Here is an 8,205-nt window from a genome sequence, read left to right as displayed (position 1 = left end):
TTAATAGAAAAAAGATTAGTCTTTTGTCTAAAAGGTACGATGATGGAGATCAGAGTATTTCGGGTTATAGGACAAGTAAGGTGCCAGGATCGTCAGACTTCTTTGAAATGGTCCTTCAGAGATCTGTTCTTCAGGTTGGATGGCGAGGAAAACGAGCGAGATCAAGTCCGAGTGTTTCATATATGTAATGAAGTTACCTACAACAACACTTGAACTCTCAAGTTAACTCTCGGTTAACTGGGGTTAGAATCATTTTATAATATGAGAGTGAGGGGATTTGCTTCATTTTCCGATTAATTGCAAGTTTGCTAAGAGGAAGAGGGAGGTGACCACTAGATCAATAGGTAAAGTAGGGTATAGACATATTGATCACGTCTGATGTGCATGGAGAAAGGCAGTTTTGTAACACTTTTTGAATTTTGGAAAATATTTTTTAATACAATAAAAAATTGAAAACTCGTCAAATAATCAACAATAACTCTGGTAAAAAAAAATAAAAAATAAAAAACTGATGAACACATTCTCATTACTTTTTCTTCCTTCCAGGCCAAAATTCTCATAAACCAAACACATGAACATGTTAAAAGCATTTGCAATTGTGATGGAAATTAAAATGTTATTATTTGAAATAATAAAATGCATGAAAAAAAGTTAAACAATCCCAAAACTTCCTCGGAGAAAATGAAGTGCTTTTGGACCATTACTCCTATTGCGTTTTGGTTTTAATTTGCGTTTCTATAAGTTGAAATAAAAAAGGTTAATTAAAAAATAAAAATATTATTTTTATATCAAAATCAAATATATTTATATATAAATATATATTGTTCAATTTATTTTTAATGTGTATTTATATTTTAATTTATATTTTATACTTGTACCGTACCTTACAACTCGGAACTGCCACCCTATATCTCGGCCACGTCAGTCACAAGCAGCAGATGATCACAACGTGATAACAACCCCAAGAATCTCGGTTAAAACCGAAATCCACTCTAACAAACCATCAATTAGAATCAACCTACAACTCTATAAAAAAGGCGGCTACCAAATGAATAGGAAAATCACGGCAACACTTGAATACTCTCGTACACATTTCCTACGCTTATACTCTGTTTTGTAACTGCTCTCCACTAACTTGATCGTTGGAGTCCTTTTTGTAGGTTCTCCACCCGGTTCGTGCTCAAGCTTGGCGTTTCTCCGCTGCAGAACAAAAGTCTCTTTCATTGACCAACGGAAGCCGACGTATAGCACGGAGCCGCGCATCCTTGCACGAACATTTGGCGCCCACCGTGAGGCCCGACCCCACCTCGCTCTTTAAGTTGCTGAGGCTAACAACGTAACACCCTGCTTTCCACTTTTTCTTCAGGGACCAAGCCATGACGAACCACTCAGTGACGCCTTCTACCAATCCGACCAATGTCGACCTCCTAGCTGCGAACACCGCCCTGCTTGCGGAAAACCAGCGGATGGCCGAGCAATTGGCAGAGATGCAGAAAAACGACGAACAGAAGGCCAATAAGAAAATACACACAGATCAACATGAAGAACGTCAGTCAGAATCCAACGTGAAGACAGGGAAAACTATCCCCAAAACGGCACGACGACGAACGAATCCTTTTTCAGAAGAAATAATGAGTTTTAAAATGCCCAAAAGCTTTACACTTCCAATGACCCTAACGCCGTACAAGGGGATCGGAAATCCTAAAATCCATGTCACAAAATTTGAATCAATGATGTTTCTTAATAGCGACTCCGATCCCATCTTGTGCCGGTCTTTTCCTACTTTCTTAGACGGGGCCGCCCTATTGTGGTTTTCTAACCTCCCTGCAGGATCAATAATAAGCTTCGATGAATTTGCCAAATTATTTATTAATCATTTTGCAGCTTCTAAAATTTATGTGCGGGACTCAGACTACCTCAGCACGATCAAACAAGGACAACACGAAAGTTTGAAGGAATACATGATGTGGTTCACAGAAGCAGCAATGCAGATCCCCGACCTTAACCCTGAAGTGCAATTGCATGCCATTAAAAGCGGTCTCCGCCCCGGAAAATTCCAGGAAGCAATTGCAGTGGCAAAACTGAAGACACTAGAGGAATTTCGAGAAAAAGCCCAGGGCCAGATCGAAATCGAAGAACTCAGGGAGGCACGGAGGAGCGAAAAGCCGATGAAGAAGGAAGAGGAGAGGTCTCATCGGCCCATAAGCAAAGACTCTAGAAAACCATTCAAACTAGCGCCGAAATTTGACACGTACACAAGATTCAACATGAAAAGGGAGGATATAATCAAAGAGATCTTACACAACAAATTGATCAAACCACCAGTCCGAGCAGGATCATACCAAGATCAGAAGTACGTGGATAAAAGCAAACACTGTGCTTTTCACCAAAAGTTCGGCCATACCACAGACGAGTGCATCGTGGCAAAAGACCTACTGGAGAGATTAGCCAGGCAAGGGCTCTTAGACAAATATATCTCGTCAAGAAAGCAGCGGGATACAGAAAGAGAAGCAGAAAGGGATAGCAGACATAAACAGGTCGAAACACCCCCATCCAAAGGGATCATTAACTACATCTCAGGAGGCTTCGCTGGAGGCAGGACCACCACCTCGGCAAGGAAAAGAAGTTACCGAGCAATGATGACAATGGAAGGATCTCGCCTGGAACGACAAGCATCAAGTCCGGCCTCACGCATCGACTTCAGCACGGCCGACCTTAAGACAACCTATCCGAATCTTGATGACCCAGTCGTCATCTCGATTCACATGGGGGAACTAACAGTAAAAAAGGTCTTACTGGACCCAGGGAGTAGCGCCGACGTCTTATTCTACTCCACCTTCAAAAAGATGCATTTCAGCGACAACGCACTACAACCGTCACCCGGAGAATTGGTAGGGTTCTTTGGGGAAAAGGTATCGGTATCCGGGTACATTTGGCTAAGAACAATAATTGGAGAACCTCCACATACCAAAACACTAGATATCCAATTTCTAGTGGTCGATTGCCCTAGCCCTTATAATATCATTCTAGGACGTCCATCATTAAATGCTTTTGGTGCCATTGTTTCAACTGTTCATCTTTGTGTGAAATTTCCCTTTTAGGATAACGCGGTGGGGACGGTTTATGCCGACCACAAGGAGGCAAGACAATGCTACAACGCAAGCCTCAAAACAGTAAAGAAGGAGGAAACACCTCGGATTCACACTGTCTACAACTCGGAGCACATACCAACGCTAGCCGAGCTAGATCCCAGAAATGACAACAGTCGTCCGACACCAACAGACGACCTTGAACAGGTAAAAATAGGTCATGATGAGAAATTTACTAACATAGGATCGGCATTCGTTGCAGGACAGAAGGTCGACCTTATCACGATATTACGAAACAACGCCGACCTGTTTGCATTGATGCCAGCAGACATGCCCGGCATCGACCCTAACTTCATTTGCCACAAGCTGGTCGTCAATCCAAATGTCCGACCTATACGACAGAAGAAAAGAAACTTGGGAGACGAAAGGAGAAAAGCAGCAGAAGCAGAAACCAAAAAGCTCTTAGAAGCAAGGTTTATCCGAGAACTTCGATTCTCAGCATGGCTAGCCAACGTCGTAATGGTACGAAAAAGCTCGGGAAAGTGGCGCATGTGCGTGGACTTCACCGATTTAAACAAAGCATGCCCTAAGGATGGTTACCCCCTCCCCAACATAGACAGATTGGTAGACGACACCTCGGGATTTCCAGTGCTCAGTTTCATGGATGCCTATTCCGGCTATAACCAAATTCTCATGCACCCGGAAGACGAAGAAAAAATAGCATTTATCACAGACCAAGGAAATTTTTGCTACAAGGTCATGCCCTTTGGGCTAAAGAATGCGGGAGCAACATATCAGCGGCTTATGGACAAAGTCTTCAAAGATCAGATTGGCCGAAACATTGAAATATATGTGGACGACATGGTGGTGAAATCAACTTCAGAAGAACAGCACAAACACGACCTGGACGAAGTATTTGCACAGCTCAGAAAACACAATATGAGACTGAATCCAGAAAAATGCGCGTTCGGAGTCAAGGGGGGCAAATTCCTCGGCTTCTTGCTGACAAACAGAGGCATAGAGGCGAACCCCGACAAATGTTCAGCCGTAATCAACATGCAATCCCCCAGAAACAAAAAGGAAGTCCAACAGCTCACAGGTCGGCTGGCAGCTCTTTCTCGGTTCTTGCCAGCAGCAGCGGAAAAGTCATACCACTTCTTTAACACCTTAAAGAAGTCGAACGAATTTGTCTGGACGAAAGAATGCGAAGAAGCTTTTACCAAATTCAAAAACACCTTGGGATCACCGCCCATATTGAAAAAGCCAGAACAAGGCAAGTCCTTGCACCTATTTCTTTCAATTTCCACTAACACAATCAGTTCAGTACTTGTAACAGATGACAACAAAGAACAACACCCACTATATTTCATAAGTAAAGTCCTACAGGGTGCTGAAACAAGGTACCCGACGATAGAAAAATTAGCATATGGACTAATCGTCATAGCTCGAAGACTTCGGCATTACTTCCAGGGGTACCGAATTATAGTTCGGACCAATCAACCACTCCGGCAGATCCTAGCCAAGCCCGACCTAGCAGGAAGGCTAACCAAATGGTCGGTAGAACTCTCCGAATTTGACATCACATATCAATCCAGAGGATCCCCCAAAGCCCAAGCTCTGGCCGATTTCATCTCAGAATTCACAAATGAAGTAGAAGAAATAAAACCATGGGAATTGTATGTGGACGGAGCGTCCAATGACAACGGATGCGGAGCAGGAATTCTGCTAAAAGACAACCAAGGTGTATATGCCGAACAGTCAATCAAATTCCAATTTCAAGCGAAAAATAATCAAGCCGAGTATGAGGCACTATTGGCAGGACTAAGGCTCGCGAAAGAGGTACACGTGCCGAGCTTGCAGGTATATTGCGATTCCCTACTCATAGTTCAGCAGGTAACCGGTAATTTCCAAACCAAAGATACACTCTTAGAAAAATACCTACATATTGCTAAGGACATGATACAAGATTTTCAAAAATTTGAAATAACACATATACCACGGGAACAAAACTCTAGGGCAGACATATTATCTAAATTAGCAACACACAGAGAAGATCAGCAATCAGGAAGTTTGGTACATCTCACACTAACAAAACCTAGCCTAGATTTGCAGTATTTTTGTCACAGGATGAAGACTGGCGAACGCCAATAATACACTACCTGAAGACGGGAATCGTACCAGATGGTGATCCGAGGTCTTTTAAACGGAAAGCAACCCAGTTCACCCTAATCGGAGATAATCTATACAAACGTGGTTTTTCTCGACCTCTGCTTAAATGTCTTGCAGGAGAAGACACCAGATTAACAATAGAAGAAGTCCACGAGGGCATTTGCGGACATCATATCGGAAGCAGAAGCTTGACAACAAAGATCTTACGTGCGGGATATTATTGGCCGACCTTAAGGTCGGACTGCACAGACAAGGTCAAAAAGTGCGAATCATGTCAAAAATGCTCGCCGCTAATACACAACCCAGCCGAGGCGTTACATACATCGGATGCAACTTGGCCATTCCACAAGTGGGGCATGGACATCCTCGGACCATTTCCCATAGCACCAGGCCAGGTAAAATTCCTTTTGGTAGCCATCGACTACTTTACAAAGTGGATAGAAGCGCAACCACTTGCAAAAATAACCTCGGATAAGGTACAAAAGTTTATTTGGAAATTTATCATTTGTAGATATGGCATGCCACGTGAAATTATCTCTGATAATGGTAGGCAATTTACTGACAAAAAGATTGCATCATTTTTTACTAACATGAATATTAGACACTATTTCTCCTCTGTTGAGCACCCACAGACCAACGGACTCGCAAAGGCGGCTAACAAAGTAATTTTGCAGGCCCTAAGGAAAAAACTAACCGAGGTTAAAGGTCGCTGGGCCGAGCTAATACCAGAGATACTATGGAGTTACAACACAACTCCGCAATCAACAACTAAAGAAAGTCCTTTCCGCTTAGTATACGGATCAGAATGCGTGATCCCTTTGGAAATCAGTCAAGGGTCAACTAGGACCGAGCATTTCAACGACAGTGCTAACAAACAAACTCGGCTTGCCGAGCTTGACATCATCGATGAAGAACGCAATCTCACGCAGTTAAGGCAAAAATCAATGCAACTAGCTATAAAACGTCAGTACGACAAGAGAGTGAGACCAAGGACCCTCCAGGAGGGAGATCTAGTGCTCAGACAGATAGAAGATGTTCGAAAACCACCAGGCCATGGAAAATTAGCAGTGACATGGGAATGACCTTTTCGAATCACTAAAGTGGTCGGAAGAGGAGCTTATCGTCTAGAAGCATTGAATGGGACAGCATTACCAAACACATGGAACATCTCATCACTCAAATACTACTATAGTTGATCACAATATTGTAACATACAGGATGGTGAGGTACTCTTTTTCCTAACCACGAGGTTTTTTCCTAAGGAGGGTTTACTCGGGTAGGTTTTAACGAGGCCGACCATCCTGCACACCTCGAACATGAGGGACAAATTCATCTGAATAAAATCATACATTTCCCCATACATGGATATACAAAGCAGCAATAAAACGCTGTAATCATAAAATATTCGCAAAAGCAAACTCTGACACTATACATCGGAGAAACAGTCGATAAAGTCGGAATAAAAACCAACAAGTCTTTCAAAAAAACATACAAGTCCAAACTACTTACTAAAGGCAAATATTAAAAATTTCTTTCAAACAGGAGGAGGCACGTTCTCATCATGATCTTCACCAGCCTCGTCCTGAACCAACTCCCTATTAACGACTATCTTCGTCACATCGAGCTGACGAACAACTCCCCAGTCATCTCACCTTTCGTCTTATCATTGTCCCTAATCTCGGCTTGAAAAGATCGAATCTGATCCTGAAGGCGAGCAACTTCTCGTCCCTTCTCCTCCAGCTTAGCAGCCGCATCAGAGACCGACCTTTCTTTCTCCTTCATTTTCGCTGTCATATCAGTAATGGCTCTCTCTTTTTCTTTCACCAAACATTCCAAAGTAGCAAATTTATCAACCTCAGCCTGCCTTTCAGCTCCAAGCAATTCAGTAGTACGCCCGACGCACAGCAAACGAGAAGCAACAACCTGACCAAACCCAGCATTAAAAACAAACAAGCAGAACCAGCAAAACAGACAGGAACAAGACAGACACAAAAGTTTACCTGAACATATTTGCCTAAAGCTTCCAGACCCACACGTCGAGTAAGCAGCATATCCCCAGGAAACTGGGAAGCTCTATCAGAGAGCTCGGCCAAGGGAAATTGGTCGCTCCACAAAGAATGGGCGTTTGCCCCAGGAATAAACCCATGAAGTTTGCGCTGGCGATCAAAAACAGTAGTAGAAACCTCGGCCACCTCCCTATCTTCCTCGGATAGCACCTCCAATGAATCATCAGCCACCCTTCTTTTTCTTTTTGAAGAAACAGGTTGCGCAGTCGAAAAAGCAGCACCCCCTTCATCAACATTCTGAGCAGCAGAAGTAGTTACACCCTTTTCCCTTTTTCTGTCAAGAAAAGATTGAAGCCTGGAGGAATTCAGATGCGGTACCCGTCCACCTGCAAAGCCAAGCGAAAGACATCAGTGTCGAAACAGAAAACTAATACCAGGGACAAACATGTACATTACCTATATAAGTACGCAACCCTTCCTTATCATTATCTTTTTCAAAATTTAACATCTCAGGGATTGAGAGACACTCGCCGGAAGCAAAGTTTTTCACCAAAAAGTCAATAATCAAGTCTTCTTCGTCACTTCTATACGCCTCAAGTACTTGCATAGGCTCAGAACACCAATACAAGGGATATCTTTCTATCAGCTCGTCATCAAGATAAAAAGGGTATTCTGTTTCTATAGATCGGACTTTCACAAACAGAGACTTGAAATTCTTAAAAGACGACTTGTACAGAAGAAATATAGAACGGCCAGGAAAACTGCTTAAACAAACCCATAAACCCCTCCGAACCCCTTTTGACTGAAACAGAGAAAAGAAAACGCCAAGGGAAGGAGGATATTCTAGAAAGGACATCAAACACTGGTAAGCTCTTAGAAATGCCCAGGAGTTGGGATGTAATTGGGAAGGAGCACAATTCAGTTGAGTCAATACGTCGCAC

This window comes from Arachis hypogaea, chromosome 15 (assembly GCF_003086295.3).
Source record: "Arachis hypogaea cultivar Tifrunner chromosome 15, arahy.Tifrunner.gnm2.J5K5, whole genome shotgun sequence".
Taxonomy (NCBI): domain Eukaryota; kingdom Viridiplantae; phylum Streptophyta; class Magnoliopsida; order Fabales; family Fabaceae; genus Arachis; species Arachis hypogaea.
This window is presented reverse-complemented; position numbering follows the sequence as displayed.